The following is a 24883-nucleotide window of genomic DNA, read 5'->3' as shown; positions in this document are numbered from 1 at the left end:
GGACTCCAAGATGAACATGAGCCGGCAGTGTGACGAAGCCATCAGAAAAGCCAATGGCACTTTATCGTGCATCAGCAGATGCATGACAAATAGGTCCAGGGAGGTGATACTTCCCCTCTATAGGGCGTTGGTCAGACCGCAGTTGGAGTACTGCGTGCAATTCTGGGCGCCACACTTCAAGAAGGATGCGGATAACCTGGAGAGGGTACAGCGAAGGGCAACTCGTATGGTCAAGGGCCTGCAGACCAAGCCCTACGAGGAGAGACTAGAGAAACTGGACCTTTTCAGCCTCCGCAAGAGAAGGTTGAGAGGCGACCTTGTAGCTGCCTATAAGTTCATCACGGGGGCACAGAAGGGAATTGGTGAGTATTTATTCACCAAGGCGCCCCCGGCGGTTACAAGAAACAATGGCCACAAGCTAGCGGAGAGCAGATTTAGACTGGACATAAGGAAGAACTTCTTCACAGTTTGAGTGGCCAAGGTCTGGAACGGGCTCCCAAGGGAGGTGGTGCTCTCCCCTACCCTGGGGGTCTTCAAGAGGAGGTTAGATGAGTATCTAGCTGGGGTCATCTAGACCCAGCACTCTTTCCTGCTTATGCAGGGGGTCAGACTCGATGATCTATTGAGGTCCCTTCCGACCCTAACATCTATGAATCTATGCGAGTTCTGTATGTACAAATTCACTCTTATGCGATGACCCTTTTTATACCAAAAATTCGTTATATGTGAGGTAAAAATTTACTGTTATGTGATCGGTGTAGTGGAAGCCTGCAGTCAGCTGCTTTGTGCAGTGCATTGTGGGAGTGATGCACACCAAAATATAGTCTCCTGTGTGGATCTGTGCTCCTCGCTCATTGTCTGTGACACATGTTTCTGTAGTTGCTGTCTCCATTAATGATAGTACACACAAGCATGGGGCACCATCTGCTGTTGGCAACTACCAATATTGTCTTGCAAAAGTCTTAAAAATGGGTCTGGGGGTCAGTACAGTCAAAGTTTTGGAACATATCCCTATTTATTACATTGTAAAGTGGGTTCCCTTTATGTGAATTTGAGTTATGCGCCGTTTTCCAGGAACACATGTACAGCATAAAGCGAGGAAAACCTGTATGTGGAGAGACTTAGAAATTAGGCTGAAGCAAGACCATACAATTCTTAAAGAAAATAGCATCAAATTAATTCCCTACTATAATACTGGCAAACTGTTCAGGAAAGGCTTTTTGATTTGATCAGGCTTCCTGGAATAGAAAACCTTCAAGGGAGGCTCAACAAACAAAGGGCCTTGTTACACCTTACATTGTAAACTAAACAAGTGTTAATTGGCTTAGTGTTGTTCAGCTTAGTGAAGAAGTAGCACCATAAGGTGAAAAGTTATCTCTGACTACTTTACCTGCTCAGCTGTGACTAGCCATGGCTGCCAAGTACAGACAGTCAAAAAGCCCAAGGCTGAATTGATTCAGTCTGCAGGTTAGTAAAAGCTGCACATATTAAATCAAAACAGAAGTGAACAGACATTTACTTTTGATTCAGGAAATGCAACCACATGCCTGCAGTGGCTCAGGCCAAAAGCCGGGGTTGCTAGACCATGGCTCTCTGCCTGCACTCACTTCCTCTTCCTGCTGCCCTCAAAGTCTCTGGGATTTTCTGTCCAGAATTATAACAGCAGGACTCTACAGGGTTGCTCATCACTTCCTCTTCTTGCTTCCAGGTGCCTCTGGGATTTGTAGTCCACAGTTGCAGCTGGGAAATGGGTGTTTAACGCCCCCCGGCTCCAGACCCCTGCTGGGGTTTGCCTGGGGGCAGCTCCCCACCCCCGTAGACTAGGCTGCATCCCAGATAGACTTGTCAACTAGCCCTCACTGCTCCAGGTAGAGAACAGAGGGGCAGGGCCAGCCCTGCTCTCTGGGCACAGCACAGCCCAGCCCAGGGCAGGAAAGCATGCTGGGATGCTAGGGGACTCTGATTTAACTTGAACCAGGAAGGGATCTAGGACAGAAGTTTCATAAACTGGTTTGACCCAAATCAGTTAAGTCTGATAATACATTCAACCAGATTTATCTTAAACCAGTTTCAGCCATTTTCAAACTGGTTTATGTGCACTGCGCTTCTGTTCTGTTACAGGTTTAAATCAGTTTCCCATCACTTAAACTGGTTTATATGTAACTTCTGTCCCTAGGCTACAGGTTTGGTAAGTAGGGGCAGGATGAGAAGATATAAGTAGGACTGGCTCACTGTTTAAACTCCAAGGAACCCGATCTTTTTTTTCTCCAGAGCCTGCCCCTCTGTGCCCCCCCCGCTGGGTGCTGCCTGAGTTCTGAGGGGTCCAATCCTTTTTAGGAGCTGCCTGGGCTCCTAAAAAGGATTGGACCCCTCAGAACTCAGGCAGCACCCAGCCCTGTGACGGCATGGGGGAGGGGAGCGGGGGACGAGCTCCAGAAAAAAAAAAAAGGATCAGGCCCCTTGGACCATAGAAATCTCAACAACCAGTGTAGAAGCAAAATTCAAAGAACTTAATCCACTCAGGTCCCAGAGCTCTAAAAGATTTAGCATGTGAAATCATAAGGCTGATAGCAAGGATTTCTAACAAATCTGTCAAGTTGGACTAATTTCAGATAACTGAAAAAATGGAAGGTGAAGCATTTATATTATAAAAGGGAAAAGCTATCTGGGGAACTTTAATTCTGACCACAAAAACATGCAAGGCTGCTGGCCAGCTAGGCGCTGCTTAACCTTCAAGGGGCACAATCCTTTTTTTTCCTCTGGAGCTCACCCTCCTATGTCACCGTTGGCAGAAGCAGCAAGCTGGTCCAAGTGACGGCAGGAGGCACCATGGCTGCCAGGTGCTCCAGGGCTGTAGTGCTTGCTCTGCCTGATGTGCCCAAGCCACTGTCCCCAGCCCCACTGTGCCTTGGTGTCCCCACTTATCCCGACTTGGGAAGGGCCACACATCCTGGCATGGTGGAGGACTTCAACTTGAGTGGAACAGCTGCAGAGAGTGGCCACACCTTAATGGAACAGGAGCAAAATTATTCAGATTAGAGATAATTTTGTCCTGGAGTGGCAGAACTTTAAGATGAATAATAAGTGCTTTAAACCACTTAAAAAGGTGTTAGTAGGAAGCCAATCCAGAGGTTAAGAACTCCAGAAGCTGCCTAAAATTACTGTGTAACAAGGCCCAAACTCCATTTGTGTCACAACGTGATTTTAATTTTTTAAAAATTTGTGTTGTTTCTTGGAAAAATCTAACTTTGTTATGGAAGGTCATCCCTGACAAATTACCTTGCAGAAAATTCATGATCACTAACAGAGCAGAGATATTCAAATCTAAATTATTCAGATTCTTGGGGATATTATCAATAAGGACACTACTGCTACCCTAAAACCTACCAAGTATTTTTCTGTTCAATATTAGTACACAAGAGCTGATGACAGTGACTATTAGATTTACTTCTGCAGAAGAAGAAAGTGGGAGAAGAAATGGTAGTGTTATGGTCAAAGTGTTCATTTTTGGGTTTCTGACTGGTTGCAGTGAAGTGTGGTATTTTCGATGTTGTTTTAAGGGCTTAAACTATTTTTTTAATCTTCCTGTAGTGCTGGGATGTAATGAGCCAACATGTGACCAACCTGTTTCCGGAACCCTCATGTGAAATGAGATCTGCATATTTCAGTAATAAATTTCAGGAGTCTATGGGAGTGTCTACATGTGCATTAATACGCTTTAAGTTTAGTACCTCTGGGCACTTTTGTATGTGCTCCGGGGGCACAAGGGTTGGGGGGTATTTTAATTAGAGAGGCTCCCAGAGCTGGTCTAATTAAAACGCCACCATGTCTTGTGTATCAGTGTCCTCATGCTTAAAAATGATGGTGGGGGGCACTTGAACTAAAGCTCATTTGATGAGCGTTAGTTCAAGCGCCCAGGCTGCCATTTTAAAGCGTGAGGACACTGATAGGGCGGACACTTTTGGTGGTTCGCCCTGGTGGCTGGGCCGGGTGCCACATCTACAATATTGCCAAGAAAGGCTCACGGAGATTTTCGGGGACACGTTTTTCAGGACCCTAAATGCCCATCTTTGGTTCCAGAAGGTCGGTCAGAGGAACCTCCGGGGCAAAAGAACCGTGCTGCCGCACCCGTGAGTCGAAGCTGAGTCGTGTGCCCCGCTGCTGAGAGGGGGATGGAGGACACTTTGTCACGTGAGCTCCCGGTCGGAGTCCGGTTGTCACGCCTGGCCCGAAGCCCTCAGGCCCTGGCTCCAGGCCGTGCCTTGGGCGCCGCTGCTGCGCATCGCTCGCCACTCCATGTGGCACCCCTTTGGGAGGGCTCCTTGAGGGCCGGCGGTCCGCCGCCGGTGTTCAGGCGAGGCGGTTACCTCCCCCCCCACTTCTCTTTTCCTCTCTCCAGATCGATGTGGCAACTGCGGTCACGTCGGGGAGGGCCCTTAGCGGGCCGGCGGTCCCACCGCCAGTGTTCAGGCGAAGCGGCTCCCTCCCCTAACCGCGTGACCCCCCTCCATTGGAAGGTCCGTGGAGATTTTCGGGGTCTTGCTTTTCAGGACCCTAGATGCCCATCTTCGGTTCCAGGAGGGCGGCCTGCGGATCCTCCAGGCAGGGCAGGACCATGCTGCAGGAGGAGGTGAAACCCGAGTTTGGGTCCATGTCGACTGGAGCTCCGGCCCAGGCGGGACCGGGCGGCCAGGCTGGGCGAGAGTTCCAGGAGCCCATCTACGATTCCAGCTTCGACCCGGTCAATCACTCGGCGGGTGGGCAGGCCGGGGGCGACTCCCAGGGCCCCAGCAAGGATGCGGGGCCCTGCGGTCGGAGCCCAGGGACCCCAGCGCGCCCGCCCACCGGCCGAGCGTCCAAACCCCACCGTGTGCTCCCTTCCTTGCCGCGCCCCTCCCCTCGTCTGCAGCCGCTCCTCCCTCTCAGGGCCGTTCTCCCCCACTCGCTCCTTTCCGTCGGGTCTCCTCCGGGGCCGTTTGTGCTCGCCCGCGGCCGCGGCGGGCAGGGCTGACGCACGCGCGGCGCGCCGAGAGGCCGGGCTGGTGCCCGTCCCTCTCGGCCACCCCGCCGCCCGGCAGCCCTCCCCCGCGCCCGGGCCCTCCCATCTGACTGCGACCTCAGATCAGACGTGGCGACCTGCTGAATTTAAGCATATTAGTCAGCGGAGGAAAAGAAACTAACCAGGATTCCCTCAGTAATGGCGAGTGAACAGGGAAGAGCCCAGCGGCGAATCCCCGTCCCACGGTGGGGCGCAGGAAATGTGGCGTACAGAAGACCCACTCCCCGGTGCCGCTCTCGGGGGGCCCAAGTCCTTCTGATCGAGGCACAGCCCGTGGACGGTGTGAGGCCGGTAGCGGCCCCTGGCACACATGGTGCAGGAGGCTGCTGGAGCATGATACTTGCCACACTCCACCAGACTCAATTGAGTCAGCTCTGACACACTGTAGTTACAGTGCGTCGGAGCAGCCTCTGTGCTCATGTATAGGCACCCTCCAATGTGAGGTACAAACTAAATGTGTGATTAGGCTGCCCTAACATGCAGTAGTGCAAGTGCATGCTTTTTAGGTGATGCTTAATGCGTAGTAGCCTATTTTACTGTGCATTAGCATAATAACATGTTTTTTTTAAACACTGCTTTAATGTGCAGTAAAATAGGCTGCTGCGCATTAAAGCACACGTGTAGATGAGCCATATGACAGTTTAGTTTCAAATGGCCAGTGATTCAAACCTAAAGGGCCCCATGATAACCAATGCTTGAAGCAGGATGGAATTGTTGACCCACATAATCTGCAAATATTAATTTTTGTGCAGTGTGGTTCTTTGGCATGATATATGTCATGATGTTAGTACCACAAGTGAAAAGCTTCAAGAAGTTGAAGTGAATATTGAATCAGCTAAAAGCCTCAAAACAATTCCTTATAAGTTACCATTCTGATAAATTTACAAGCGTCTTAATGCTAAGGAACTGGCTTAAGAGTGAAACCAATAAGATAAAGTTTGATTATAGGGATGGAAATTAACCATTAGCTAATTCAGAAAAGAACTACTGATAATATGAAGATTTCCTATCTTGTTTTGAATACCAGCATGCACTTAGAGAAATTTTGTAACTTAAGGGATACCACAAGCTGTTCTGTTTGTTGTACAGTATCTCTTAAACACTGAAGAATTACAAGAGGATTACAACAGCAGTGCATTGTTTTAAGCAAAGCATAGAAGATGGGCTGCCTTGCTGAAGAGAGTGTGACGTAAATGCCCTGGGTCTTTACAATAAGCTTCAAGTTCCTGGCAGATGTTTGAAACCTAGATCATGCCAAAACAAGAGTACTGGATTTTCTTTCTAAAAATAAGCTATTGTCTTTTTTTCCCAAATGTTTCCATTGCACTCAGGCTTCTATTAACATGTCAGAAGCTGAGGCAGTTTTTGAAATTTAGGTTTATAAAGACATTTTTGCATTCTACAAAAGTTCAGACTCAGATGCTGGGACTTGCATTAATTTTAGTTGAAATCTAAATTGTGGAAAGTATGGATATACCCATCAACAAGTTCATATATATTAAAGTGAAGTTTGTTGAAGATGCTAGATGCTAAACTTCACAAGCAAGTTTTTGTGAAACAAAGCTTTAAAGGACCAGTTATGTGTTTGATTTCCAAGGTCTTACTTTTCTTCATGCTTGCATTATCATTGAAAAACAGGAATTATGAATCTTATCCCCTTTGCTTTTATTGGGCAGTTAGGAAATTAACAAGAGAGGACACCAAAAAGGACTTCTGTTGTATCCTAAAGTCTATAGCTGGCACAGGTGTCTGTGCCTTGGCTCCAGCCATCTCCAGAGCTTTTCTAGTTCCTAGCAGTTACAAGGAAAGAACTGTGCTTTTTTCTCTAAAATTATTGGTGATGTTCCTTGGGACATTATTATACCACAGGTTGTCACTGGATGTGGTGTCCAAACCAAAAACAAATACACCACATTTCTGAAGTGTTGCTCCATATAATCAATTTTCTGATATAACAACCAATTTTTGTTTACCCATGCATATGAAGTCACACCTTTTACTTGATCTCTCAGTGAAGGAATACTAAGCATTCTTTGGCAAGCACCCCATGCCATTTATTAGTTAACCAATTAGATACCCAAGATAGATGAGGACAGTCCCTGACCTAAAGAACTTAGTAAATGGCAATCAAAAAGAAGACAGTACATGCTGGGGTATCTAGAAATAATTGTTTTATTTCCACAAAAAAATGCAATGGGACAGGTTCTCCTCCTCTTTTCTCCTTCTGGCAGCAGGATTGATTCCAATATGATTTTTGTTACAAAAATTTGACTGATAGTTGAGGAAGGATGTGATATTTAACAAAAATAATGTACTAAACTAGAGTGACATTTGTAAGCTCATAAAATCACAGACAGATGGAAAAAGCCACATAGGTCATCCCATCTGACAATCTGCACTTTGCAAGAATACTTCCTACATCATTCTCATTAGCATCTCATCTCATATATGATGACTATTCTGCTATATTTCACTGCCCAACTGCTCTGATTATTAAGAATCCTTTCCTAATGACTAAGATTTTCCTGCTTTAGCTTCAGGACATTGCACCTTGTCCTTCTATCTTTGGAGAACGTGAATAATTCCCTTCCTTCATTTATAGTGTTACCTTGAAAGTATTTATAGTCTGTGAACATAAATCTCCTGAGTTTTCTCTTTAATACAGAAAAAGTCTCTAGGTGTTCTCCTGTTTAGATTCAGTCATCCAGTCACTGAGCAGAAACAATTACATGTGATTTACACAACCAGTTTAACAGCTACAGTAACAAATGACTTATCTGAATGGCAGTGGGAACGAATAGCTTATGAACAGCTTCTATGGTAGTACTTGTGTACGTAATATCAAGATTGGTTTGTGAATTATTTCTGAATAACAGAGGCAAAACATATCAAAAACTTAATTTTTTCATTAGAACCAATTGAGTTACTAGCTACTTACCATCGACTTTGGTGTTTACACAGCTCCCATCAAAGACCTCCCACTATCTCATGGTTATTAATATACAGATCTTCACAAGAGCTTAATCAAGCAGGGCAGCATCATTTCAAGAGAACTAACATACACAGCATGCATCTATACATGCACTTTACTACAGAGTCATAGTCTGCATGTGTATTCGTAGTTTCATAGTTGGTAGGGTCGGAAGGGACCTAAGTAGATCATCAAGTCTGACCCCCTGCCATGGGCAGGAAAGAATGCTAGGGTCAAATGACCCTGGCTAGGTGATTGTCTAGCCTCCTTTTGAAGACCCCCAGGGTAGAAGCAAGCACCACTTCCCTTGGAAGATGGTTCCAGATCCTAGCCGCCCTGACTATGAAGTAGTGCCTCCTGATATCTAGCCTGAATCTACTCTCCGTCAATTTATGGCCGTTATTCTATGTTACTCCCAGTAGTGCTCGGGGGAACAGGGACTCTCCCATAGCCTGCTGGTCCCCCTTGGCCAGTTTGTAGACGGCCACCAGATCCGCCCACTCAGCCTTCTCTTGTGGAGGCTGAACAGGTTCAGGTCCCGTAGTCTTCACTCATAGGGCCTGCCTTGCTGATCATGCAAGTGGCCCTCCTCTGAACCCCCCCCCCTCCCCCCGATGCTGGCCACATCCCTCCTGAAGTGCGGCGCCCAGAACTGGATGCAGGACTCCAACTGCGGCCTGACCAGTGTCACATAGATGGGGAGAATCACCTCCTTGGACCCGCTCGTGATGCATCTGTGGATGCATGACAAGGTGTGGCTGGCCTTCCTGACCATGTCCCCACATTGGCGGCCCATGTTCATTTTGGAATGAATGACTCCAAGATCCTTTTCTGCCTCTGTGCTGATGAGAAGGGAGCTCCCCAGCCTGTAGGTATGCTGCTGGTTCTTCCTCCCCAGGTGCAATACCTTGCACTTGTCCATATTGAAACCCATCCTGTTCTCATCTGTCCACCCCTGCAAACTGTCCAGATCTAATTGCAGCCTGTCCCTCTCCTCCAGCGTGCCCACTTCTTCCCACATCTTAGGTGTCATCCGCGAATTTGAACAAGGTGCTTTTCACCCCTTCGTCCAAGTCGCTGATGAAGATGTTGAGCAGAGCAGCCCCGAGGACCAAGCCCTGGGGGACCCCACTGCCCACATCCCTCCAGGTTGAAAAAGACCTGTCCACCACCACTCTGGGTGCATCCCTCCAGCCAATTTGCGACCCATCTGACTGTGGAGGCATCGACGCCACAATCGCCTAATTTCTTAAAGAGAATGGGGTGAGAGACAATCAAAGGCCTTCCTAAAGTCCAGAAAGACTACATCCACCGCAGCACCTGCATCCAAGGATTTTGTGACCCAGAAATATACCTGAACATAAATCTCCTGAGTTCTCTTTAATACAGTTCCCTTCAGTTTCTCTCCATACTCTGTGCCTTAATGTTCAGTCATTGCTTTGTATTTTCTCTCATTTAGGCCATCTCTCAAACCATCTGAGGCTGGCAGTGGCTCCATTCTTGTGCCCCCTTAATAGCATGTGTAGATGCGCCCAGAAATATTACGCAACTTCCACAGTAACACATGAAAAGTCAGAGCCAGGAATTCAACTAAGATCTGAGCCCTTGTCCAGCATCTTAATTAAAAGATCATTCCTCCTCTCTACAAGACCCTCTCAGAGAAAGAGAAATATTATAGCTTTACATATAATTTACAAAATTTACATCACTACTCATAATTTTCAAATTATATGTACCTACTTGCAGCAAGCTGCTGTATAAGCAATTACATGGGCTTATTAACAAGTGCTGTAAAGATCACCAAGACACCGGAAATTATAGGGATAACAGAAACACAGTGGAAGAGCAGCCATGACTGGAATGCAAGCACTGAAAGGTATGCACTATTCAAGAAAGAAAGCAAGAAAGGTAAAGGTAGAAGAGTGTTAGGCATTAAAGATGTAGAAGGGATAGCATGGATAAAACAGAAACTTGTCTGGGCCAAAAGAACTTTAGGGAACGATGCTAAAAACTTGATATAGCTGGAAGTCTACTACAAGTGCGCAGTGTTAAGATTTGGATATGGAGAGTGATCTCTGTAATGTTATTAAAGGGAAAAATACTCCAAAACTTTGGTGTGTGCTCTTCCTGGATGGAATGAAAAATAAAGAAGCCAGAGGCTGGGCTGGTATGCATACAAGGTAGGCAGTCGGTGAAGATGTAGATTGAGGAGTCAATGGGTGAGAGAGAGGCTGGGGGAGGGGAGGGGGAGAGAAGGGGGATGAATAGTGGAGAAGTACCTGGGGCATCAGATGTCAGGCAGGTTATAATGTGTCATAAATCCATTGTCTATATTTAGTCCATGTTTTTTAGTATCCAGGAGGTTGATGAAGTGGACTTCATAGGCTCGTCTCTGGGAAGTGTTTTGTAAGTTTCCTTTGAGGATCAAGACTGAGAGATTGGAGACAAAGTGGTTTTCTTGTGAGAAATGTGCCTCCCACAGGTAATTGGGTATTCCCGTCTTTGATAGATTTTCAGCGTGCTAACCTCATCACCAGAAGCAATCTTCCTCAGACCCAGAACACACCAAAAGGATCCAGATCATGCCATGACAAGAAATGCAAAACCTGCCAACACGTCTCCACCACCCCCACAATTACTACACACCACAACAGAGCCATCAGCATTCCCGATCTTACAGCTGTACCTCCAGAAATGTAATATAACTCATCCAAGGCACCAAATGCCCTGGTGGAAAATACGTAGGTGAGACCAAACAACAACAACTGTGCACCAGAATGAATGCACACAGGAAATCTATCAAAGACAGGAATACCCAATTACCTGTGGGGGCACATTTCTCACAAGAAAACTACTCTCTCTCCAATCTCTCAGTCCTGATCCTCAAAGGAAACTTAAAAAACACTTCACAGCCAATGAACCTATGAACTCCACTTCATCAACCTCCTGGATACTAAAAATCATAGACTAAATATAGACATTGGATTTATGACACATTATAACCTGCCTGACAGCTGACTCCCCAGGTCTCTCTCCACTTTCATCCCCCTTCTCTCTCTTTCCCCCACTCCCCAGCCTCTCTCTTACCCATTGACTCCTCAATCTACATCTTCACTGACTGCCTGTCTTGTATGTATACCAGCCCAGCCTTTGGCTTCTTTACTTTTCATTCCATCCAGGAAGAGCACACCAACTGCTGAAACTTCCTCAGCCTGATGAAGGATTTTTGAACCTGAAAGCTTACTTAAAAAGTGTTTTCTAACTATTTAAGTTGATCTAATAAAAGAGATCAGATTCAGCCAAAGAACTTTGTCTGCCTATGTCCTTAGACCAACATGGCTACGACCTACACCCCTCCAAAACTTTGTGCATTTATGGGAGACTTCAATTTCCCAGATACTGCTTGGACAACAAAAGGTACTGATAAAGTCAGAGACCAGTTATTGCTGGCTATGATACCTGACAGATTTCTTCAAAGACAGTCAATGAACCAACAACAAATGATGCTATTTTAGACTTAATTTTTGTAAGCAGTGTAGTGAGTATATTATAGATGAGCTGGTCATAGAATAAAATCTGGGAACAAGTGATCATACATTGATTCAATTTGAACTAAGTGGAAGGAGACACAGAAATAGCTCTGTAATTAAGGTTTTTGAATTTTCATAAACTAAAGCTAATAGTGAAGTTAACGGGACCAAAACAGTAGTGACCTGAATACAAAAGCAGCTTGCAAACCAAAGGTACTAATGTATTTGTGAATTATATCCTAAGGAAGAGGAAAAGTTTGTAGGGAAAGGTTTCATGCCTAACTGGATGAATGACCACAATGAGAAGGATATTAGGAATATCTGTAGAACCAAAAAGGGATGGAAGACTGTTCAGCAAACAGAAGTCAAGATGTATAGAGGTAAAAATAGAACTGCTAAAACAGACTTGGACCTAGCAAAGGATCAAACAAAGCTCTTCAACCATATTAATAACAAGAAAAGAGGGAAAAAGTGGGACTGCTATGCAGCAAGGATGGGGTAGAAATTACATCTAGGCATGGCCCAGAAACTAAATGAATATTTTCTCATTCTTCAATAAGGATGGTGATGTGGACTATGAAGAGAAAAAAAAAAAAAATCAGAGTGACTAATGAGAAGGAGAAAATGGAAAAAGAAATTTCAACAACCCATGTAGAAGCAAAATTCAAATCCACTCAAGTCTCAAAATTCTAAAAGAATTAGCACATGAAATCATAAGACTGGTAGCAAAGATTTTTAACAAATCTATCAAGTTTGGGGTGATTTCAAATAACTGAAAAATGGAAGGCTCAGTACCTATATTAAAGGGGGATGTCATCTGGGGATCTTTTATTCTGACCACAAGAACATGCAAGGCTTTAGAATAGATTATGAAGGAAAGAATCATAAAAGATGTGGAAGTAAATGGAAAATGAGATTAAATGCAATATGGGTGTACCAAAATTAGATGCCAGGGCAACGTGGATCTTACCTTTTTTCCATAAGTGACTGTCTAGATAAAGGAAATATGGATAGATAAGTCTAATCTATCTGACTTGAATAAAACATTTGACATTGGGTTATCTAGAAAATTTTTATGAAGCTAAAGAAGAGGGAGACTAATGCAAAAATCATAAGGCAGGTAGAGAACTGGATAAAGAGGTGTGGTAAGTGCTGAAAAGGAAAGTTTTGGGCTGAGGGAAGTTACTAGTGGAGTATATCAAGGATTGGCACTGAAACCAATATGACTTTGTATTTGCATTAATAACTGACACAAAAAGTAGGTATGCAAATGAAATTTGCTGATGGCATGAATCTGGCAGACATTAATAAAGAAGAAGACCAGGATATCATGTAGGGAGACCTAAACAGCTTTAAAGCCTAGATTAATAGAAATAGGATGAAATTCAACAGTATAAACTGTAAGGTCATGCATTGAGAACTAATAAAAAAGAATTTCTACTGTCAGTTAAGAGTTGAAAATAACAGATGAGGAGAAAGACTTAGGTGTAGTACTTTATCACCAGATACTTATGAGCCACAAATGTGATAAAGACTTGAAAAAGGCAAATGTAATCCTAGGATGTTTCAGGACAGGTATTTCTATGAGAGATAGGGAAGTGTTAATACCATTGTAGCAGGCGTTGATGAATCTAGAATCGTATGTACAATTTTGGTTCCCAACATTTAAAAAAAAAAAATTAATTCAGACCAGAACAGTTACCAGAGAAGGGTTATGACGATGACATGGGAAATGGAGAACCTATCTAACTAAAAAAAAGTAGAAGATTGACTTATTTAGTTTAGCAGAAAAAAAAAGGATGAGAAGGGATATGACAGCTCTCTAAAAATACATTACAAGTAAAACACTGGGAAAGAACAGAACTATTCAAGTTAAGGGACAATATTGACACCAGTACAAAAAGGTGTACGTTATTCATGAATAAATTCAGGCTGGAAATTAGAAGAAAGCTTCTATTCATCACAGCAGTGAACTTATGGAGCACCCTCCTCATAACAACAAAAGAAATTTTGTACTAGGTCAGGTCCTTCTATCCAATTATCCTGTCCCTACCAGTGCTAAGTCGTGGATGTTTCAGAGGAAGGGTATTGGAAATGGATTTCATGTAATAATCCATTCCCTGGCCAACCTTCCAATCACTCAACAGGTTACATCCCTAACTGTTGCGTTTCTTACCCTCTGATGGACCTGGACTCCAGAAATGTGTTTAATTCCGTTTTTATCTTATTTATACTGCTGCCTTCCACAACGTCCATGGCAATGAATTCCACAACTTAATTGTGTCATGTTAAAAAGTACTTCCTTTTGTCTTAAAACTTCTGTCAGATAATTTCATGATGGATCGCTTTGTATTATAAAACATAATAGAATAACAGTTCTCTAGTCACTTTTTCCAGAGAAGCCAGGATTTTATACACTCCGATCATATTCTCCCTCCTGCCCCCACTTAGTTGTCACTTTTCCAAACTGGAGAGTCCCAAACTTTTCAGTCTTTCCTCATACAAAAGTTATCATACACATGACCATCTTTGTTGTCCTTCCTTTTCTATTTCTAGTATATGCTTTTTGAGATGAGGAGACCAGAACCACACACACGCACAAGACGTGCACAAAGCATGGACTTAATATGGTGGCATAATATTTTTTGTTTTGCCTTCCAATGCAATCTTAACGGTTCCTAATATTTCATTTGCTTTTTAACTGCCACTAAACATTGAGCTGGCATTTTAAGAGAACTCTACACAATAATGCCATGATCTTTCTTGAGTGCTAACTGAAAATTCAGAGCCCATCGCTGAGCATGTATAATTAGGTTAACATTTCGGCATTTGCATTACCTTGTATTTGTCAATGTTAAATTTCATCTGCCACTTTTTTGCCTACTCAATTTTGTAAGATCTTTCTGTAACTCTGAATGTAACTACCCAGGATAATTAAGATTACACAGGCTCCAACACAGGGTAACACAGGCCCCAACACAGGCCTCTGGGGATCCCACTTCTTATCTTCCTTCAGTTTGAAAAAAGACCCTAGTCCTATCCTCTCATCCCTTTTTTCCCCCATCTTTTAACCCATTTTCAATACAGGAACAATCATTCCTTCAATCCCATGACATCTTTGTTTCTTTAAAAGTCTTTGATGAAGGATATTCCCTGGGTTCTCCATATCCATATACTTGTTCACACATTCAAAAAAAAAAACTCCAGCAGATTGGTTAGACATTAATTTCCCTTTACAGAAAAAGCATACTGTCTCATTCATCAGCTTATATTTATCCACGTGACTACTACTTCTATTTTTTTTATTTTACACCCTACCAATTTGTCAGGAACGGAAGTCACACTTACCGATCTGCAGTTCCTTGGAACACGTCTGGAGTCTTTTTTAAAGAATGGTGTTACATTGTCTCTCGTCCAGTCCTCCGACATCATTTGAGTGACAGGCTGCGTATTTTTGTTAACAGTTCTGCAGTTTCATATTTGAGTTCCTTCTGAATCCTTGGGTGAAATCCATCTGGTCCTGGTAATTTGTTACTGTTTTTTTAACAATTTGCTCTAAAACTTCATTCAGTGTACTGTGTAAGAAAAATGGATCACATGTGGGAATCTCCCCGGCATACTCTGGAAAAGATCCAGTTAGCCTCTCTACCACCGCCTTGTCTTCCTGGGGCATGTCCCCCCCCCCCCATGCAGGGGCATGTGTTTGCCACAGCACAAGTAGCAGTGGCACATATTTGTGCTGCTGCATTGTGCCCCAGGGCACGCCCCTGCACACACTCTGGCACGCACCAAATTGTCCCAGGTAGGGTAGGGCAGGCTGGGGCCAACACCTGTGCTGGCTCCAGAAGCCTTGCCTGGGGTCCTAGGGGCCTCCTGGGGCAGCAGTGGTCCCAAACTAGCCACACAGAGCCTGCCCACCAGCCAGATTGTGGCTCTGGATGGCCAAGCTCCATTTCTGGAGGCACATGCTGCTGTCACATGTGCCACTTTTTACAACAGGAGGGGGGTTTTATATCGGGATGTCCTAGTATCAAGTTTTGGCACTGTGCTGCAAATTTGAAGTGCAATGCACAGTTGCAAGTTCACCATGTGCGGTTTGCAGCACCACAAACTGCACATGCGTGCTCATGTGGAGTAAACTTTTCACATCCTGGTCATCCAATGGCCTCACTGCATGGCAGGCTTCCTGCTTCTGATGTTCCTTAAAAATATATACTATTAGCTTTTATGTCTATTGTGAGATGTTCTTCAAATTCTTTTGTGGCCTGCTCTTTTAGGGTTTTACATTTAGCTTGCCAGAGTTTGTGTTCCTTTCTATTTTCCTCATTTGGGCAAGACTCCCATTTTTTGGATGATGTCTTTTGCCTCTAATAGCTTCTTTGACTTTGCCTTTAAACCACGCTGAATGTTTTTTGGGGCCATTTCCTGTCTTTTTTTGATTTGTGGTATTCATTTATTCTGTCTCTCTGCTGTAGTGTTTTTAAACAGTTTCTATGTTGTCTGTAGGCATTTACCCTCTTGGCTGTATCTTGTTGTTTCCTTGAAACTAGCTTCCTCATTTTGGTGTAGATTCCCTTTTGTAAAATTACATCTTGCTGTGCTGGATTTTTCTCTTGCCTGAAAAGATGGGACAGCGGGAGCAAAAATCCTAACTAAATTTCAGAGGGAGCTTGATTGTTTTATGACAGTGATGATATGATTTGGTGCCTGCAGCAGCTGTGGACTGTAACTGGTATCTTAGAACAGGGGTGGGCAACATCTTGTAGTGAGGGGCTGCTTTAACACAGCTCAGCTCTGAACACTTCAAACCTGCCCCACAATGGCACTGCCAGCACTGGAACCACTGCTGTGCAACTGTCTCTTCCTGTCACTCAAGCTAAGTGCCCCGCAGCCAAAATGAAATCCTTTCCAGTCCTACGATCCAGTCACCAAAAATCTCACTTACACTTGAAAACTGATGGAAAAAATATTAACACAATTCTATTGATATCTACAGCATATCTGCATGATGCCAGATACCCCAGAACTCATAGAGTTTATTTTATAAGCAAGAAAAATAAAACTTTGGACCCATATGTAGACAAATTAAATACACTGATCATTTACATCATACACTTACAAAACAGATAACGAAAGATGTTTGCATTTTACCAGAAACCCTATATAAGCAAAGTGTAACAGCTCTTCAGAATAATGTACACTGAAGAAAATTAACTCCCATATATATTCAAAAGACATCAATACTGAAAAAAATTAATATAATTTAAACATTTAAGAAAAATGCCATGAAATTATGTTTCCAAGGTCTGTACATCTACCTAAATTTTCTTGGAAAACACCACCTGTGTCTGACAAGAGCCTCATTTTTAAACATTTCACTTGCTGTAATTGGGCAAAGTACTGGAAAAGAATATGCAGCTCAAAACGGACAAGAACCTGTGTAAGTGGCAGAAACGTTCTGGGGCTCCAAAGTGAACTCGTCATCCCCTACACCCCTCCAAAACTTTGTGCATTTATGGGAGACTTCAATTTCCCAGACTAAATCTGGGAACAAGCGATCATATATTGATTCAATTTGAACTAAGTGTGCAGTAAGCAACATGCAGTATGCAGTAAGCAACATGCATCAAGTTGCAAGAAGTGTGGGACCCAGCAAACAGAATCACCCTGCGTGCTATCCCACTATCCAGATTCTCCGCTTGCCTATATTCCACCACTAGTAAGTGGCCTAACAGAAGGGTCTCCAAAAACTTCTGTATTCTGGACTTTGTGGAAAGGCCAACAGTGCCCTTTGCTTAACCATTCTGTAGAGCAAAAGCCTATTTCCTATTGCATTTCTGGCCAGTCTCACATAGATGCAAAAGCTCATTCAGAATTCTTCCCATCTTTTCCCCCTGTACAATTTATTCTGTTTTCTATACTGTTCTCCAAATTTGAATCTATCCAAAATGTTGTAGCTTGTCTGCTCATTCATCCATGTAAACTGGAACACATCATTGTCTTCATACAAGTCCTCAGCAGTTACAAGAGGGTTATTATATTTTACAAGACCTTTACAGACTTATCCTAAGTCCTTAACTACATTTCTTTCTGTTCTCTGACCTATTCTCTGTACAGCCACATCAGCCCAGCACTTGACCTTGACCACATTTTTAATTAATATTTTTGTAATTTTCAACAACAGCAAAATAAATATCACTTTAGGGCAGAGGAATAAAGCTAATTATAAGCAAACAATATTTTGGGTTTAGCAACTCAGATTTTTAAAAGAATATATATATATATATATATCTCCTTTTTATAAGTCTAATCTATACACTGATACTTACAAATTTTTGAAAACTGGAGTCATAATGCCCCTTTTCTCTGCTGGATCTGGCCAAATATTACATATACATTTTTGGAGGAGATAGGGAGTAGCCTAATATTAACAAATTCTTATCTACAGTGCATTTCACAAACAAAAGAACACTTTGTGTTCAGCCCAGACAATAAGGAAAAAAACATTGGAGTCCCAACACAAATACCCCATCTTTGGTTATTCGATAAGAATATAGAATTTATGTCAAGTATCACTTAAAAATCTGCTAAGAAGTATTTTCCTTCTCAAAATAAACCCAAGTTAGTGGAAGCATATAACAAATTGTGACAGTAGTAGGTCTGTATCCTGAAGTTAAATCCTTATCAAACATCTCCTACCTTAGGAATCAAAGCCTGCTTCCCCTACAATTATAGCATTATCTTGTATCAATAAGAAAAAAGCCTTTTATATAGTGTATAACTTCTGTTTGTGTAGGGGTGTTTGAAAGGGAGTGTGGGTATCTCAAAATGTCTATAATGTATATAGTCAATGTCTAATATATATAGACAAAGAATTCTATGATGAATATTATTTTTATTTACCAAATGAAGAAATAAAGCTACCAGTTGTTCAGAAGGAACAGGTAGAAGCATTGTGTAGTGGCCACAACAGATGACTAACTCACCTCAACTGAATCACATGTGGCCTTGTGCAATTCATTCAAACAGACCCTTCAGTTGTAAAACAGTAAATTAAAAATAGGTTCAGGCTATTTTAGGAGATCCCCTTTCAAAATATTACCATTTCTTCACATTTGTTTAAACGGGCTTTTTAAAATATTTTCTCTTGTCTGTCACTCTATGAGAGAGCCACATAAACCTTGGAAAGTGACAAAGTAACTGACTAACCAGAGAAAATAATGACTCCACTCACGTGGAAAGGGGTGAAATCTTGACCTCCACTGAAATCACCAGTGGAACTCCGAGGCTAGGTACAGACAATCAAAAAGCCTGAGGCTGAATTGATTCAGTCTTTGCACATTAGTCTAGGCTACACAGATTAAATTGAAACAGAAGTAAACAGACATTTACCTTTGATTCAGGAAATGCAGCCATATGCCTGCAGTGGCTCAGGCCAGAAGCCAAGGGACACTAGAGCCGGGCTCTCTGGCTGTGTTCACTTCCTCTTCCTGCTGCCCCTGAGGTTTCTGGGATTTGCAGTCCAGAATTACAGTAACAGGACTCTGCAGGGTTGCTTATTACTTCCTCTTCCTGCTTCCAGGTGCCTCTAGGACTTGTAGTTCACAGTTGCAGCCAGCAGTAAGTTTGAGCAGGGAAAGGGGTGTTTAACCCCCATTCCTTGGCCTCAGACCTCAGCAAGTTTTGCCGGAGGGGGGGCACCCCCCGCCATAGACTGGGCTGCATCCCCCGCCAGGCTTGTGCCCCACACCCCCTGTTGTCAGCTATCCCTCACTGCTACAGCTAGGGAGCAGAGGGGCAGGGCCAGCACTGCTCTCTGGAGCAGACAGCACACCCCAACCCAGAGCTGGAAAGCATGCTGGGATGCTAGGGGACTATGATTTAATTTGAACCAGGAAGGGGTCTGGAACAGAAGTTTTATAAACTGGTTTGACCCAAATCAGTTCAGTCTGATACTACATTTAACCAGGTTTATCTTAAACCAGTTTCAGCCATTCTGTTCTGTTACAGGTTTAAACCCGTTTCTGATCACTCAAACCAGTTTATGTGTAACTTCTGTCCCTAGCCCCACGGCCTTCAATAGAACCAGAACAACACTTGAAGCGTTATCATTAGTACAAAGTGTACCAAAAAAGAAAAGAAAAATCAGTCTTCTCCCATCTGTTTCACTATAATAATTATAAAAGTTTCCTGTAACAATAATAGGTCAATATATCAGAGAAAAGTTTGATTTTTAACATGATGGTAACCCTTACAGTTCTTTCTGTCTCAACTTCTCCATCTTCTCCAGAGACTGTGGAATCTCCATCCCTAGAAATTTTCAGAAGCAGGTTAGGCAGACACTTGACTGAGACAGTTTAGTCAGGGATGATCCTGCCTTGAGCAGAGGGCTGGACTAGAAGACCTCATGAAGTCCCTTTCATCCCTACTTCCTATTATCCTTTGATCTATAAAATAAAGGTGACTCCACTTATTCCAGAGGAGTTTGTGGGGCTTAATTAACTGTTTCAGAACTTCATGTGAAAGATGCTGTATGAGTTCAGGCCATGATTAATTATTATCATTATAGTACAAGCTGTCCAGAAAGTGCAATTAGGGCAGTCAGTGTTGCTGATAGCAGCATGATTCACATAAATATAAAAACTTCTACACATTTTAGAGGAAGAAACTAAGGAAGCATTTTTCATTTCTTTTGGACCAAAAAGCTTAAGAAGGATTTGTCTCTCAGATATTTCTCTTTCTCTGTACATATATATATATATATGTATATATAATACCACTGATTCCAGGAGGTACTTTACATGGAGTAAGTGAGGGTAGGTTTTTATTGTTCTGTCTGTTCAGATGCCCACTGGCATATGAAAAATCCTCATGTCCAAATACATATCTGTTGCAAGCATGGGAATGAATAATTTTTGCAGGTAACAACCAAGTAGAACACAATACATCAGGCTTTTTTTTTCTTCATATCCACAAGGCTTTTCTCTGCCAGGTTAGTTGTATGCTACGGACATCACCTGACTTTATTTCCTTAATACATTATTTCTCCCAAGATTCTGGAGGCTTTCAAAATAGTGCTTCTTGTGTCAAGCACACAACATGCAATAAAAACTGGTTTTTCCAGCAGGGTGAGAGTGGGACAGAGGCAAAAAATCTCATTGACTTTAGATGATGTTTATATGAGTCACCAACCCTCATGCTTCAGGAACCCATTTGGAAAAGGATGGCACAGAATGTTTAAAGCAAAAGGGGTCAGGAACATCAACTCTACTAAGATTTCAAAAACATTGCTTGTATTCCCAAAGGTCCATCCTGTCCTTTCATTTTTTATTTTCTTTCATAACTTCAGTAAATAGTAAATCAAACCTGTTACTGCTGCAATTTTACAGTCCATAACAGAAATACTAGGAATAACAGCCTCAGTTCATTGATCAGGTAACTAGTTGCAAAGTGTCAACATTTTTAAAAGCCTCACTGTAAGATGGTATCACACAGTTTCTGCAGCCCCAAGTCCACAATAAATCCAGACAGTAGAGTTGGTGCTGATGGAATTTGTTTTCCTGTAAGTCACATTCCAAAACAAAGGCTCTGGTTGATTCCTTCAACTCCTTCTTTGACACTTCCATCTCTTTCAGCTCTTCCCAGATAATCTCAAGCATCCAAGAAGAGAATCCAAATATTCACCATTAAAGGGCTGAAAATACAGTTAAAGCAGGATTTTCCTTTGAATATTCTTTAATAATAAAAACAATCACCAATTATCATTATACTAGTTTGTCATAATACTTCATATCATATACTTTAAACTTTAAACTTTCTTTGTGCACATTGATGAACTGCTCAATAATAACACATATAAGCAGGTAAGTACCATTATTGCAAATGAGAAATTTGAAAGAGAGAGCCCCAAATTCAAGCAGAGTATTACGCCATTGTAGTGAAGTGTACAACAAAGGAGTCAGTGGTAAACCAGGTAAGAATGCAGGAGTCAGTTTCTCTAATATACAAATGCTATATATATGAAGCTCAATAACCTGCACATTCTCTATATTTCGTGGTATATTTTAACAACTTCTATATTAATGCAGATAGCAAATTAGACAGGTAGTCTGTTCTCTTACTCCCTATCCCCCTTCCCCACCCGCTGTGTGTGTGTGCATGCACAAAGAGTGCTTTGGAAATTTTTTTGATTAAAAGATCTTACTTAATTGGGTAGTAATGATTAATGATTACTCTTCACATGCCAGACTTCTCTTCAGACTCCCAACTCTTTGTCTCTCCACAACAATTGTTAGATCTTTCTCTCATGATGTTTCCACCATCTGGACCTTTCTACTCTTAGCCAGCTCCATGATTCTGACAGTTCAAGGAAGTCAGATTCAGTCAAATGTTCCAAAAATCCAGCAGGAATACATGTCACACATAGAAACAAACTAAATACCAAATCCTTTCTACTCTCTGAGACTGATTTGGGGATCTTTAAAAGTTGTTTCCTAGACTCTGCAGGTTCTTAAGTACTGTTCCCAAACAGTGGCTTCTGCATGCTGCTTCACCTTTTTCCCCTCAGCATCACATCTCTGTACAATTATGATTTTTTGTATATATATTTGTATTACTGTGCTGCCTAGAAGTGCACTGTAACGCACACTTTAACTGATAGTGTGCAGTACAGATCTGCTTTGAATTCACTTTGTGTATGATAAAAGTGGAGCTAAAATAAATGGCTAAAATTGTGACCACTATATCAGTGTACACAAGGGATTTGTTACATGTTGATCTCTCCATTTCTGCGAAGCAACATCCCCACAGGGATGATCTTGACAGTGTAATATTTTAGTGTAGCCAAACTACTGTATTTTGTTTAAATGCATTGACTTTGGACTCTCCAGCCCACATACATACAGGCACACATTTAACTTTGCACTCATGAGCAGACTCATTAACAGCAACATATAATCATGCATTAAATTATGCACAATTTGGAACCAGTACAGGACCAGAGCATCACTGCTCTGAGTGTACAGTGACAGTGTAAAAACTGTATCTGTAAAAAGAATATAACATGTATGGAAAACCACAGTTCAATTTTAATACAGCAGACTACACACAATGAGAAGGCAAAAAATGACAGGCTCAAACATCTGCAAGGAGCAACATTGTTTTTACTATAGTTACCAAACACGTTTCTAACTAACCACCCCTCTCACGCACATGCACTTTTTCTCCTATTTTGGGGGGTCAGTATCTGTCCCTACAGTATTGCTTTGTAGCAACTAATGCAGCTTGTGGACCATGCGAGGACAGCAGAACTCCACAAGGCCTGAGGGAGCATGGTTGTTGGGTTGGGGACTATGTGGGCGCATCCAGACGAGTGTGCATGTGTGGTATGCAGCACTGCACATGCAGACATTTCCCATGCTGCTAATTTGCAACCCAGAGGGTGATTTTGACACCAAGAGATCCCAACATTAAAAAAACCTCACACTAGAAAAAAGCGAACCGGCACATGTGGCAGCAGTGTGCGCCACCCAAAACTGGAGCCTGGGCAGCTGGAGCCACACTCCAGCTGCTGGTCAGGCTCCCTGCTGCCAGATCACTGCCAAGACCCCAGGTAAGGCTGCTGGGGCCAACCCAGGTGCTGACCCCAGCCTTCCCTATCCCACCCAGGGCAACTTGCCATGTGCCAGAGCGCATGTGTGTAGGCATTCCCCAGGATCAAGCAGCAGCGGCATATATTGTGCTGCTGCTATTTGTCCCCAGGGAAACACATGTGTGCATTCATCTGGATGCACCCTGTGAGCTGGTTCCCTCATATATACTTTATTACCAGAGATGTGATCCCTAGATTACATTAAAAATTAAATCTTATGCTTTGACAGTCACAGAGCAAGTAAGCTACATGCTGTCTGCCCATTTAGGGCTGGACATCTGTCTGCTGTCAACTGTGAGAGCAAAATCCATTCCAATGCATTTCCATGGGCAGTTCCATATGTATTCTGTGGGATCACATAAGACAGCACCAGGAGCCTCACAACAGCGTAGAGTTTCCAACATCCAAAGAGCCCAGCACCCAAAAGAGCCCCTTTCACCAATAGATTCATGGTCACATCCCTGAAACCAGGTATTAGGCTAATAAAGGTTTAGCATGATATGTAATGTCAACAGCCATAAATAGCAACCCCCTGTTCTCTCACTGCAGGATTCAGCAGCTTGAGGAGCTGGCTGCCAACTCTGAAATATAAATAGCCCCATGCACAACATGCGCATTAGGCCTGTTTAAAAAAAAGCAGGGATGGAAAGCCCTAAAACCTAATGCTAAATCTAGGAACAAAAGCAAATGACGGGGGGGGGGGGGGGGGGGCGGGGCATCTTTTTCCCTCGTTTCATGAGGCTGAAATATTTTGCCATATAATCCCAATCTACTCTGATCTTCATTTAGGACTCTGTACTGGATGCAGGATATTATTTGTCCTATTCATTAATAAATGTACATTGCTGATGAAATTCTCTCTGTTTACAATGTGTCATTCACGAATAACAAGCTTTTAGTAGGTCTATATTAGCTCTGAAAAAGGAACTGGGAAGAAGGAAGCAGGAATAAGGAACCAACTTCAGTCTCATCCTCCTTTCCCCCCTCCGGTTTCACCCCACCTCCTCGCTGAATACTAGAAAGCCTCCCAGAAAAGAATAAGAAGCCACCCATGCTTTCCCCCCACAACACTTTAAATAAAAGGTTAGGCTTATAATTATAGTTCATTTGGGGTAATTCCTAATTAGCTGGGAGCTTTGATGAGAAAAGGCAGAAGTAGCAATTTTCATGCTCAGTAGCAGGGCCCTATTATTTGAAGTCCTAGTGACACTGACGGCGGGGGATAGCCTCAGCAGGGCAGGGAAAGAAACCTCCCGGAGCACAAGGCAGAGGGGATCCAGCCAGCCGGGCCATTTCCACACACGCCTGCTTCGTTTCTGCCCTGCCCGCAAACACCTCCGAGGGGAGGGGGGGGGGTCCCCGCGGTTCAGTCAGGCGGAGGCCGCTTTCTCGACTCGGAGGAGGGAAGGGACCTCAGAGGAAGGCACGCAGCTCCGCGCAGGACCCCCGGGGACAGCCCACAGACCCTCCCAGCCCGGGCAGTGATGGCCGCGTGTGCAAGGACGGAGCCCCCGGTCCCGGCGGCGGGAGGCGCGCCCCGATCACTACTCACAGCGGCGGCGGCGGCAGGTCCGGGCGGCTTCACCTGGGCGCGCGGCGGCAGGTTGTGCGCATCAGGCAATCAGGGCTGGGAGGCGCTGGCGAGCCAAGCAGGCCGCCGTGAGTCACGGGGC

General features: G+C 43.3%; 1 long non-coding RNA gene across 5 annotated transcripts in view; it reads right to left on the bottom strand.

Moving 5' to 3' along the window:
* LOC109280817 (uncharacterized) overlaps positions 1-24865 on the bottom strand; it is a 101442-nt gene extending 76577 nt beyond the window's left edge. For 3 of the 5 annotated variants that reach the window (XR_009460974.1, XR_009460976.1, XR_009460975.1), the window contains exons 1-3: positions 24763-24864; positions 18953-21254; positions 14909-15135 (exon numbers count right to left, since the gene is read on the bottom strand). This is a non-coding gene — a long non-coding RNA (uncharacterized LOC109280817). Of the gene's footprint in view, positions 1-14908; positions 15136-16576; positions 21255-24762 lie in introns of those variants that run through there. The other 2 variants (XR_002087242.2, XR_009460973.1) reach the window with 2 other exon arrangements.
* Between the last annotated feature and the right edge of the window lie 18 nt (positions 24866-24883).

The sequence above is a fragment of the Alligator mississippiensis genome, chromosome 3 (genome assembly GCF_030867095.1).
Source record: "Alligator mississippiensis isolate rAllMis1 chromosome 3, rAllMis1, whole genome shotgun sequence".
NCBI lineage: Eukaryota > Metazoa > Chordata > Crocodylia > Alligatoridae > Alligator > Alligator mississippiensis.
Note: the sequence above shows the minus strand (reverse complement) of the source record. Positions and strands in the feature narration are given on the sequence as shown.